Below are 13321 nucleotides of genomic sequence, written 5' to 3'. Positions count from 1 at the left end.
CTTAACAAGTCGGTGGTTTTTAGAAATTTGTAGACAGTCAGTATATTACTTGCAGATGGCTCTTTAAGAAAATCCAGTGCAGGAGAGGATCCAAAGAATTGTTGTCTGGAGGTGTGTAGATTTCGACAAGATTGTAGAATATGATCTAAGGTTGCGGTTTCGTCACAAAAGGGGCAATCGGCTGGCAGCGTACGTTGGAGGAGGTGTGCATGTGTGAGAATAGTGTGGCCCAGGCGTAGGCGCGAGTACGGTTTGAGAACTTTTAATGGCAGATCGGAAGGAAGTGATATCTTTGATCTAGATGGATTTAAGAAAGCGTAGTGGTGTTGGTAGTTTTTCCAGTTATCTAACAGATAAATGCGCCGTTGTTTTGTAATCTCTAGGAGGATGTCACTTTTAGAGTAGTATTTATGAAGCATTGACGGTAGATTAGAAACGCTTCTAGCTGCGGCATCAGCGTTTTCATTGCCGGTAATCCCCGAATGTCCTGGAACCCACATTAGCTTAATTTTGTTTGGATAGCTTATGAGAATATTTCTAATTGTATTTATATGAGTTTGATCGTGTGTTGGACAACCGATGGCATTGATGCATGATTGGCTGTCTGTGCATATAATTATTTTGCCTTTAATTTGTTTGGCATAAATGGAGGCTTCTAACAATGCCGCTGTTTCTGCTGTAAAAGCAGAGCATATTGGGTGCAAAAAACCATGTTTTATCGTGTCCCCGTTTTCCTTTGTGACGGCAAAAGATGTTGAGGTTTGAGTTTTTGATCCATCTGTAAATATAAAATTCCATCCCTGTTTGGAGTACTTTTCTTTTTCGGATGTAAACAGTGCTTTGTAAATTTCCCTCGCTGTATGTTCTTTTGGTCGCTGCAGCGTGTTAATAGCAAATGGAATATTGCGTATCGTCCATGGAGGTTGCGTTTCAGCTGTGCGGTAGCGAAGGGTACCCGGCAGTTCAAGTCTTCTTTGCAAGCTCAAACATTTGGCTACAACCGACGTAATTTTAGGACGCCTCTTTCTTAAAGATGCGTTTCTGAAATCTTTAATAAGATTGACATTGTAGGTGAAAAGTAGTTTTGGTAAAAGTTTATGAGTACTGACTTCGATCCGATCTGGAATCTTTGGCAAACCTGTTTCCGCAAACAAGTTTCGAAGTGGTGTAGTTGGGAACGCTCTAATGCTCCTGCGTATCGCAGAGTGATAAGGCGATGATATTTGGCTAATTGAACGTTTATCTGCGTTTCCGTATATAGGAAGGCCGTAATCGATTTTTGATAGGATGAGTGCTCTGCATGCATGAACAAGTGAAGACGGATGTACAAAAGATTTCTTAGAAGATAGGTATTTAATTATATTTAACCGTGTCATAATACAATCTTTTATGTATTTACAATGTTTTTTAAACTTATACTTAGAGTCTATAATTACACCTAGAATTTTTATTTCTTTTACTGGCATTATGGAATGGCCAAAAAATTGTGTTGGCAACCCAGAGCAACTATTGTAGATTTTTTGCAAATGTGCAAAGTTTTAGATTTTTTGAAAGAAATTGATGTGCCTGAGGTTGAGGACCATGTCATTATGTCTCGGAGAATGCTTTCGAAAATACGCGAGACTGAAAAAATGTGGAACGCTTCACGATTTTGCGTGTCATCCTTGCGCAGGGGCCATGCTAATCTGCTCTGTATCGTTCCAATTTTAGTATATGTTCTGCCGAAGCAAGAACTGTTTACCTCCATTTCATCCTTTTAGCACTGAGAACGCACTCTCTCTCTTCGGCAAACACCTTCTCCACTTCCTCCTCCCAAACACATTACAAGCGTTTCCTATTGCGTCATTTCAACGCTGAGATACGTTCCTCCCAACTACATTGCATTTCTGACTACTATTGCTATGGCAAGTGAAGTCAACTTTTCCTAGCAGCGCTCTAGTTGAGCTGCACTGAGGCTTATCGCATTTCTTTAAAACTGAGAAAGTTGCATAAGAAGTCTCAAATACTTTTGAAATTATCTTCTTTGTGAATCTATTACTCTGCTAAGTTAAATTACACCCTTAAATGCCAAAAGTTACCTGAAATACACAACAACAACTTTTACCTCAATATCCAGTAATCTGATATAGAAAATCTCAGTCATTTTCAGTTACTGCTACAATCGCCTTCTAGTATTTATATTCTGAAGTTATTAGACATTTCAATACACCATCCACCGAAGGAAACGAATTAATCACATCACGTCCTATTTATTTTGTGAATGCAGTTAAATGAATTTTCACTTTCCCATCGAGTTAATTAAACAACGAATACACCGTGAAATTAAATTCTCTCACAGAAACTAATTCGAATACCACACCGAGCGGTGGCAAGTTAACTACTAGACACCGAAAGCGGCGACTTGGATTGATTTTGTGCGAATTCAAGCCATTTAATTGAACTCAGTACAAGTAAGTTCAGATAAGCGCAGATTTACAATTAAAACGTAAAAAGGCCAGAGTGAGTGCAGGGACATTTCAAGCGAAAAGTACCTAACGGTGAACAACAGTGCAATTGGCGAATTTGCAAAGAAAGCAAATGCTGAGAGTTCGAGGTTACGCAAATGGGGGTGCTTGGTCGTGTTGCAAAGTTGCACGAATTAGTAGTAAATTGATCGAAGGCGGCTGGCGCCACTCGTTGTTAGTTGAATAAATAAACGGTTTATGCGACTGGAGAATAGTGCCGAAATGTGCGTGTAAATGAGTCATATTTTGGTGCGAATGCTGCTGCTTTTGGGGTGCGGGTTTCATAAAATTTTGTTAATCTTTGGACATGAATACATACATAAATACGGGCACATACTTTTGTTCGTTTGTTTGTCTTATTTATGAACTTTTGGCAAAACAACTTATTTGACTTTGGCGAAATTTCGCTATAAGTCAATAAATTCTGGTACTTTATAGTCAAAAGTCACAAATAATATTTTAATCCACTTTTCATAAAAAAAATATTTCCTAGCTACAGCTGTAAAAAACCGTGCTACTGTGTAAATAACAGTTCAATATTGCTTTAGAATCTAATCAATTTAGTGAGTGACAGAAAAAATACTCAACATTTTTTTTATAGCACAGGGATTTAATGACAACTTTTGAGAATTTTTTTGTTTTTATTTCATTTACATTTTTATTGCAAATAAAGGGTTTTCCAATAAGATGTGTTATTTTGATGTTCAAGGAAAAATGATATTTTTTTAAATAAATGGTTGGATGTTTATTTCATTATAAAAACAAGGGCATGCCGTTAATGGTGGAAAATAACAACAGGTATATGACCACCACGACCACCCCTTCAGGACTATAGCCTTTACATGAAATTTTCCATAACCGAATTGCAAAGTGGCTGCCCTATGTCCTCGATAGCCTCGCGAATTCCATCTTTGAGATCTTAAATCGACCCTGGGCTATTGGCGTAGACCTTCTTTTTCATGTAGCCCCCAAGAAAAAAGTCACAAGCTGTTAAATCACAAGATCTCTGTGGCCAATTGTGATCACCTCTTCGAGAGATAACACGGTCCGGAAACTTTTGGCGTAAAAGATCAATGGTTTCGTAGCTTGTGTGGCACGTAGCGCCGTCTTGTTGAAAATAAACGTTGTCCAGATCAATACCATCCAATTGCGGCCATGAGAAATCCATAATCATCTCTCGATAGCGCAATCCATTCACCTGTAACACCTGTTATTGGAAAACCATATGTAATTCATTCCCCTACAAAAATCATATTAATCCAAATTTCAACTTTTATGCAAATTTAACAAAAATTCTACAAACTTCCATTCCAGTTCCGTGGTTTTTAATTATTGTTTCTTGAAGGACTTTTGGAATGCAGTTTTATAGCTTATTAAATTTTAGTATAATAAAGTGCAAGTTTCAAGTGGCGGCAAAATAGCGTTGATTTTTGGCAATTTTTTTTGCTGACGGTGTTGGGTGCTTTCTTCTAGATGAACAAAAGCTTTGTTATATGGAAATAATGCATATGGGTATCAGCAAAAAAAAAAAACAACAAATATTTGTGAAGTGAGAAGCAACTTCAAATTTCCATTTTGTTATATTAAAATTCAAAATAACTGTATAAAAATTAAAACTACATAACCGAAATTTTTCTAAAAATTCTGATTAAACATTTTTTTAATTTACATAGCGTCTGAGACTTGGATGTACAAGGCTTTTGTTAAAGAATGAACTAAGTTTTTATATACAATTTTCTAAAATTAAATGAGAAACAAATAAATTCTAAATTCTCTCAATTCTTGCAAATAAGTCTCAGTGCTATAGTTATTTAACGCAGTGTATATTTATTATAGATTCACATTTCCCTTCAACTCATTATTTTTACACATTTCCTCAACCATTTACTTGCATCTCAGCACTTTAAAATGGCACACTCTTTCCATTCACTGCTCTACTCGTACGCTTTTTTACACTTCCAGTCACTTTTTTGTTTGGTTTTTGCTTTCAAGTACACTTTTTAATTGTCATTAGTCAATACTTTTGTACTTGAAAAAGTGTGGCAATATTCGCTTTAGTGCGCTTCTTTAGTTTTATTTATTTATTTTTCCTTGTTCTTCCATCGAACGCCTTCAGTTCGGTTAAAGTGTGTCAGACATTGACATAAAAAGATTAGATTCAAAAGTGTAAATTTGTAAACAGCGCTTGGTGATGATGTTCTACCGCATTTACATTGTGCACTTATAGCCATACGTATGCATATGTGTGTGTGTGTGTGCGTGTTTAATCACGCCGTCTTGCCTTTAACAAATTATCAGCTGATTCTGTGTGAAAGTTTGCATAATAAACATTTGTATGCAAATTACAACTTCAACATACAGCAAATTAGTATGCAGGTGTGGGAGTTACAACATTTTTACACACACATACACACACACACACATATATATGTATAGAAATAGCACTCAAATGCCAATTTTTAGAACAAATAAGTAGTTTAAAGTGTTGCAAATTTGTTATTGACAAGTTTTGGTAGCAAACCATTTTTTGTAAAATTTTGTTGCTAGAAATTCAATATTTGCCTGTTAGAGTAAATCAATGCGAAATTGGAGCATAGTTCAAGCTCATGAATGCCTGCAACAGTGTTCCTATACTAAGTCGGTTTGAAACACAAAATGATATGATTTCTGATATCATGGAAGAGTCGCTCGAAGAGGTTGTCAACAGAAGAATTTGCTATTATTTATATATTATAAATAAGTCAGATTTTGAAAAGAAGACATTTTTTCAGACAAAAGTATTTTTTTTTTATTTTTGGGGTAAGAGCTCGTCAAATTGTTTGGCGCAAATCGGCACTGCTCTTGAAAACTAAAATCTTGCTGGTACAGTTAAATACGGCGTTGGTGGAGCTAAGTTATGGGAATGCATGATGCAAGCGATGCACCTCGCTCGACTCCCGCTTTTTCAACACACATAATTCGCTTTCAGTTAACCAATTACTGTACTTGGCAATCAGCCTTGTTTTTGATCTTTGCACTTTTTTCCAGTATCGAGAAATTCGTGAACAGATCCAAGAAACACGATTTTCAACGTCTTCTAAGGTTAAATTCTCAGAGTTTGGTAAAGCTTGAATTATGTTCTTCAGTACGTGGCGACATCTATCAACATCATTTTTAATTCTATTGTAACATAAGGGGGCGTCCATAAATTACGTGAGTTGTTTTTTTCAATTTTCTGAAGGTGGTGAGATGTCGTGAGATTTTATTCAACCCCCTCCCCCATCCCCCAACCTCACGTGAGATTTTTCAAAATGTGGGTTTCTTATGTAAACGCGTTGGATTGTTATTGTAAAAAGAGAAAAAATTTGCTTCGTGCTTTTATTTACGACTAGTTAAGACTAGTAATCAATATTGCTGAGAGTTATAAGTGTAATAAAAATTTAACAATAGAAGACTTAAATCGTAACTACTGCGATTAAAAAAAGAATATCTACTCTAATTCAGTCCATGGAGAATCATGCGCGGTTTCAAGAGAGACTATTGGGACCAACATGTCCATATGATTTTCAGTAAAATCATGTGCTCCTTCAACTTCGTTCTAATCTAGCCACTCTAAGCCGTTGACGCTTGCGCACAGTAACTCATTAGCTCGTCTTGTGACAATCCGTGAGGGTCGCACTTTGCGGAACATACGCGCTTGCTTAGCTGGTGCAATGTGAGCTGCTCTCCTGTGCTCTGCAGCTCTTGTGATAGATGCGAAGTAAATACCGCATGTACTGCAGCATATTTTCTCTAAATCATCACGTATACTTGGGCAATAGAGATCAATAGCCGTGCTGATGAAGGCATTCAGCGGTTGAATCGGTACGCGTAATAGAAATGGAGCAAATGATTTTCCGTCATGTTCTTTAAAGTCCGGAATTGTCAAACGTCAACCTGAGTGATAGGGCGTTCGGCTCATATTGGCGCGAAAACAACCGACGGGCTACACTGCTATTTGGTATAAAACAAATATGGTGGTTTGACAGTAGTAATGAATGACATCGAAGTATGAATGAAATTATTTTCTTTTGAACGAATTACTGAATGATCTTAATCATACTACGATTACGCTTGAGATTAAATCTTAAGCATGTACAATTTGTTGTTTCAATCAGAAAAAAATTGCGTGATACTTGCCGAGACCCCCCTTCTCTCCAGCGTAAGATTAGATGAGATTTGACTAATCAATAAAAACCAGCCAAAATTTCAAAACTAAAAACAGATTTTATTTGCTTAACCCAAAAGATTCTCCATCTATTTCATTTCTAAGCTTATGCCATAAATTTACAAACACAACTTGGTTGTATGCGCATAGCTATTTATGTGCCACATACGCGTAGATGTTAAAAAGAAAGTATTCATTTTTTTCTTGCAGCTTTCACATGGGCCACGTAGAAAGCTTCAAACTAGCGCATATCCTGTTTCAATAGTATGTAGAATTTCAGTCTTACCAACATCTGTATCCGCACATATAATTTCCGCTACGTCATCAACAGCCTCATCCGCTGCATTGCAATGAAGTTGAGATATGTGGGTTGCTGCCTGACAGATACCAATACCAACGTATGTATGTAAAAATTTCAGCTAAATTTATATGCCATGCTGGGTTCACACGGACAATAAACAAAAATAAAGTTTAAAAAGTATACAAGGCGAACATTTAATGCATATAGAAATTTGCGGATTTCACGACAACTACAACGGGAGACAAGTTTGATTAAGTTCTAAGCCAGCAGCCAAAACTATGGATCTTAGGGATGAGTGAAAAAAAAGTAATAGAATGCAGAAAATTAACTGCACGATTTTCTATATTTTCTTTAAAATTAAAATGTGTTCGCTTTAGCCAAGTAGTGGTAATATATGAAGCATATAATCTGAAGGTTAAGGGTTCTAGTCGCATTTAGGTAAGAACATTTCTGGTATAAAATAACTTCTCAAAGTAGAGAGAACTTGCTGTTCAGGGACGAAACAAAGCTGTAAAATACCCTACTTGCAAAGTTGTGAACTATAAATTGGAATAAAGCTCGGCCTACATACTAATATACAATTCACACTTTTATTCCCACTACTGCTTAAGTTGAAGAGAGTTTAAATTATTTCACTTAAGCATCCCAGATTTCATTTCCTCTAACTCAATCCTCCATTAACGCTAAGCTCTTTATATTTCTTGTTTTCCTCGCTTCTATAGTAGTTTCAACCAATTAACCAGCAAGTCAAAGTCCTTTTTTTCCTCCAACCAACAGACATCGCTTCAGCTGTGTTGCTCCTTTTTTGTGCTTTTGTGCCTATAAATAGGCTTTCTTTCACACATACATAAACAATGCATGCATGTAGACAACTACAACGAGTGTTTACAGCTTGCAGAATAAGTGCAAAAAGAAAGGAAAACAGCTAAAAAGTAAAAAAAAAAAAATAAACGAATATAGGGCAACGCACCGAGTGAATGTAAATAGGCAGAATTCATAGAAGGAATAAAGAACGAGTGCGCCATGTGGGTCGGGCCGAAAGGCAACCAAGTTGTTGGAGCGCCAGCGAAGCGCACATAAATGATGAGCGAATAAAGAACTTTAACCCTAGGCTATGGCGACTGTGCCTGCGTCTGACTACGTGTAGCAAATTTCACTTCCGCATTTGCTTTTACGCGAGAATGACTAAACGGCGGCGCACAGAACTCATGAAAAATTAAGCAAAACAACTTTAAGTTTATATGGCACATACTTGCATACATATTTATATACAAATACAACAAAATGTACTACAGATGTTGAAGTTAACGCACAGATGTAGGTACATATGCACCTTCATATACCGCCTGATGCTCTACATACTCGTGTATATGTATGTGAATATGTGAGTATATGTACCTACTTTCCATTCAATGTGTCAGTGTGACAGTAGAGCGACCACAACCGCCTCGTTATGACTTGCAATACCGGCACTGTTTGCGCGCCCACCTGCCATTTAGCATTTAACGGCCTCAGCTCATCCAAGGCAAAGTCCTGAATCATCCGCTTGCACACACGCGCACACAAAATCACACTGCTAATGCATACATTTAGTTGTTTGCAGTTAAGTGGTGAGAAAGGCAGCACCCTTGCACAGAGTTCTCTACAATTTGCGGAAATTACTTATTGATAATGGCTGTGGTGATATAATTGTGTGATTTTCAATGCAGTCCTTGCGGTGATGAGTCATTCGAATGAGGGTGGAATGGAAGTAAATGGGTGCATAGGGATTTTAATGAAATTGAGTTAGATAAAATACAAAGAGATTAAATTGAAGTAAATTAAATAAAATAGCATAACATAACAAAAAAGAAATTGAAAAAAATAAAATAAAAAAAATTTAAAAAAAATTGTATAATACATAAATTAAATTAAATATGTTAAACTAAAATCCAATTAAGTTTAATATATAAAACAATATTAAAATAAAATAGTAAAACACAACATAGCACGGCATAGCATAATTTAACATAAATGTTAGCAAAGCAAATTAAAAATATAAAATGAAATAAAGAGAAATTAATTAAATAATTTACATTAAATTTTAAAATAAAATTACATACATACAAAAATATAAAAGGAAAGTAGCATAAAAGAACAAAGCATAGCATAACGTAATGTAACGTAACAAAAAAATTCACAATTAAATAAAGTAACATAAGTCAAAATGAATTTCAATAACAATGAATTAAAATAACATAACAAAATATTACATGAAATAGCGAATTGAATAGAAAAAATTAGTTATTTAAAATAACATTATATTAATTAAGCAAAATAAGATAAAAGCTATTTTCTGAAACAGAATGTTTCGCAATCGCTATACCAGACCGAGTTATTCCAACAAGGAGTTTCCGAAGATCGATACATAGCGAGGCAATAGAAATAGGTGCCGAAGGTGCGGCATTTACGGTGAAACAATCGACCATGTAATTGCTAGATGTAGCGTACTTGCCCCCCGTGAATATGTCATGAAACATAACAATATAGCAAAGATCCTCCACCAATAACTTGCGATAAAACACGGTCTCTTACAAGCAGAAGTTTTGTATTTTAAATATCAACCAAAGGCAATATTGGAAAATGTAAATTTTAAACTGGTTTATTTCCACAGATCAAACCGCAGCTGCCAACAAACCTGACATCATCTTGTTCGACAAGATAAATAAAACAATCGAAGTAATCGATATAGCGGTGCCTCTTAATCGCAACATTCAAAGCACATACTCCACTAAAATATCGAAGTATGCAGCTTTGGCCATAGAACTTAAACGGATGTACAAAGCGAGGGAAGTGAATATAATTCCAATAATTATATCGTTCACTGGATTAGTGCCTAAGCATTTAATAAAAAACTTGTAGAAGTATAGTATGACTGCCAACACCTTCTAGAAGACATGCAGAAGTCGACCATACTGGACACATGTGCAATAGTTCGTAGATTTTTTAATATATATTTAAGCAATAGCAATCGCATGGGCGTAGAACTTGGACTACGCTACACCAGAGCACAATCGCTTGAAAATTTTATCCGGGATGTGTAATCTCCGGCAATGACGAGATGGATTAAGCTTAAATTAAAAATAAAATAAAATAATATACACCTACGACTTGCTCAAATGTATGATTTTCACCGTGAGAACACACCCTATTACAGATATGTTCCAGAACCAGTGCATGAAGATAAGGACATGCTTCTCTATTATGACAGAACAATCCTTACGAATACCACAAGGACTCATAATATACCTGACATATTTGTGGTAAATAAAAATGGCAACACTGCGTTTGTCATAGAGATTGGGGTCCCATTGAACAAAAATATCCATAAAACGTACACAGAGAAAATCAGCAAATACTCCGATTTGGGGATTGACATCAAGCAGCAGTGGAAACTCAGAAAGGTCTTTATATTGCCACTGATCATGTCGGCCCACGGACTCGTTCACGTAAATATGACGGAAAACCTCAAGAAGCTCAAATTGGAGAAGCAGCTGCTGAATTCTTGTCACATAATAAGAAATTTCCTTCAGTAAATTATTATATATTTATTGCTACAATATTCGCAGCTGTACCTATTAGTTCTATTTTAATTTAGAGTACGATAGTTGAAAACTTATTAAAACAGGTTAAACACCTGACTTGCAGCTAAGCTGCCGCCAAGTTATGTAAGTGCCTCCCAAAGAATGGGATGTTGGAAAACAAAAAACAAAAAATAAAAATAATAATAATAAAATATAATATTACTCAACACAAAAACACTACATAACACAACATAACATAATGTAACATAACAAATTGAAAAAAACTGAAAAATGAAATGACATAAAATTAAATTAAATTAAAGAACTTATAACACAGTAAAATAGGATACAAAATACTATTAAATAATTCAAAACGTGTAGGACCGCTGTTCGATGGTTAAAAAATATAGCAAAAAAATAATAGGACTATGAATAAGTTCGTTACGGTTTTACAACAGATGGCGTAACTTGATTATTATTCCATCGATCCACATTTCCAAACATTCATTGGAGAGCTACTGTCGTAAGGCACAAACGTCAGTATAAGTTTTTTATTTGAAGCGTAAACAACAATATTTTTACCACACTTGAAAATGTCGAATTTCGTGCCAAATAATGTGTTTTTGCGGGGAATTCTTCTTCATTATTTTAATATGAAGAAAAAAGCAGCCGAAAGTCATCGTATCTTGGTGGAAGTTTATGGTGAGCATGCTCTATCTGAGCGAACGTGCTAGAAGTGGTTTGCACGCTTTAAAAGTGGTGATTTTGGCTTGGAAGACGAAGAACGCGAGGGTGCGCCGCCAAAGTTCATGGATACCGAATTGGAGGAATTGCTCGATCAAGATCCGGCTCAAACGCAAGAAGAGGTTGCAAAAACTTTGGGAGTTGATCAATCAACCATTTCCAAACGTTTAAAAGCCATGGGAATGATCCGAAAGGTAGGCCATTGGGTGCCGTATGAATTGAAGCCAAGAGACGTTGAACGCCGTTTTATGGCATGCGAACAACTGCTTCAACGGCACAAAAGAAAGGGTTTTTTGCATCGAATTGTGACTGGCGATGAAAAGTGGGTCCATTACGACAATCCAAAACGTCGGGCAACGTATGGATACCCTGGCCATGCTTCAACATCGACGTCGGCGCAGAATATTCATGGCCTGAAGGTTATGCTGTGTATCTGGTGGGACCAGCTGGGTGTTGTGTATTATGAGCTACTGAAACCGAATGAAACGATTACGGGGGATGTCTACCGACGACAATTGATGCGTTTGAGCCGAGCACTGCGAGAAAAACGGCCGCAATACGCCGATAGACACGACAAAGTTATTTTGCAACATGACAATGCTCGGCCACATGTTGCACAAGTGGTCAAAACATACTTAGAAACGCTCAAATGGGATGTCCTACCCCACCCGCCGTATAGTCCAGACCTTGCGCCATCCGATTACTATCTCTTCCGATCGATGCAACATGGCCTGGCTGACCAGCACTTCCGTAATTACGATGAAGTCAAAAAATGGATCGATTCGTGGATTGCGGCAAAACCGACCGAATTTTTCACAAAGGGAATCCGTGAATTGCCAGAAAGATGGGAAAAAGTAGTAGTAAGCGATGGACAATATTTTGAATATTAAATTTGTAACCATTTTACGTCAATAAAGTTTCAAATTTCGAAAAAAAACCGCACGAACTTATTCATAGTCCTATTATATATAAGAAGAAAATAACATAATAGACTATAACATAGTATAACATAGCATAGCATAACATAATGTAGCATAACAAAGAAATTTAATTACTTAAATAAAGTAAGATAAACCATATAAATTAAGTCAAATGCAATGATTTAAAACAAAAAATGTATCATAAAGTAGCAAATTTTACAGAATAAAATCAATTATTAAAAATAAAATAAAAATTATTCAGAAAAAATAAAGCAATATAACAAAACAGAACATGACATAACATAACATAACATAGCATATCACAACGCAGCATACAAATAGAATAAAGTAAAAGAAATTAACTTAAATAAAGGAAACTAGAACAAAGTAAAATTAAATACAATAAAATAAATTTAAATGCATCAAAAAGCTGTAGCACGGATCTTCGGCTGCCATTTATGTTTGATACAATATATGATTATTGCTAAATAAAAAATATATTGTAATATATATAATAAATAAATATTTGTTAATAATATACTGAGTACTCAAGCTTATTGATTTCCTCTCGTAAAAATTATTTGAATATATTTTTCCAGTTGCAACCATTTTTAATCTCTCCATTTATGCTTTATATTTCTTTTTACATTTTTCTTGCTTTTCCGCTTTAAAATCGATTTTTTATTTTTTTATTATATTGCCGCCACTACTTTTTCTTCAACTAATCCGCTATGGTCTTACTTTCTGCGTGCGCTCAACTCTCATGGAAACTATGCCTATGTGTTAATTTGGGTGTGTATGTATGTAAATATTTGTTTACGGCGATCTTTGTACAAAATCTATTACGTTTTTGCATTGATGTTTTCCATTCTTATGCAATTAGAAACAAACAATTCATTTCAGTAAATACAACAAGCAACTACATGCATACATATGCGTAAGCCTCTTATTAAATACCAGCAGAAGGATTTCAAAATTCTGTTAAACTTCAACAATATTTTAAAAATCAAAGCAAAGCATCTTTGCTGGAAAATTTAAGCAATCAGCCGATTTTGTTTAGTTGTTGAAAATATTTGGTTTTTTCATTAGCAACATGGCGTTGT

The 13321-nt window shown here is 35.6% G+C and overlaps 1 protein-coding gene and 1 non-coding gene across 6 annotated transcripts in view; both read right to left on the bottom strand.

Moving 5' to 3' along the window:
• LOC128862739 (serine-rich adhesin for platelets-like) overlaps nucleotides 1-13321 on the bottom strand; it is a 133893-nt gene that overhangs the window by 16896 nt on the left and 103676 nt on the right. The window lies entirely within an intron of this gene.
• On the bottom strand, nucleotides 1628-1734 carry LOC128865499 (U6 spliceosomal RNA). Its single transcript, XR_008454830.1, has one exon. It is a non-coding gene; the product is annotated as a U6 spliceosomal RNA (small nuclear RNA).

The sequence above is a fragment of the Anastrepha ludens genome, chromosome 5, assembly GCF_028408465.1.
Source record: "Anastrepha ludens isolate Willacy chromosome 5, idAnaLude1.1, whole genome shotgun sequence".
Taxonomy (NCBI): domain Eukaryota; kingdom Metazoa; phylum Arthropoda; class Insecta; order Diptera; family Tephritidae; genus Anastrepha; species Anastrepha ludens.
The sequence above is the reverse complement of the archived record's forward strand: the minus strand, read 5'-3'. Positions and strand labels throughout refer to the sequence as shown.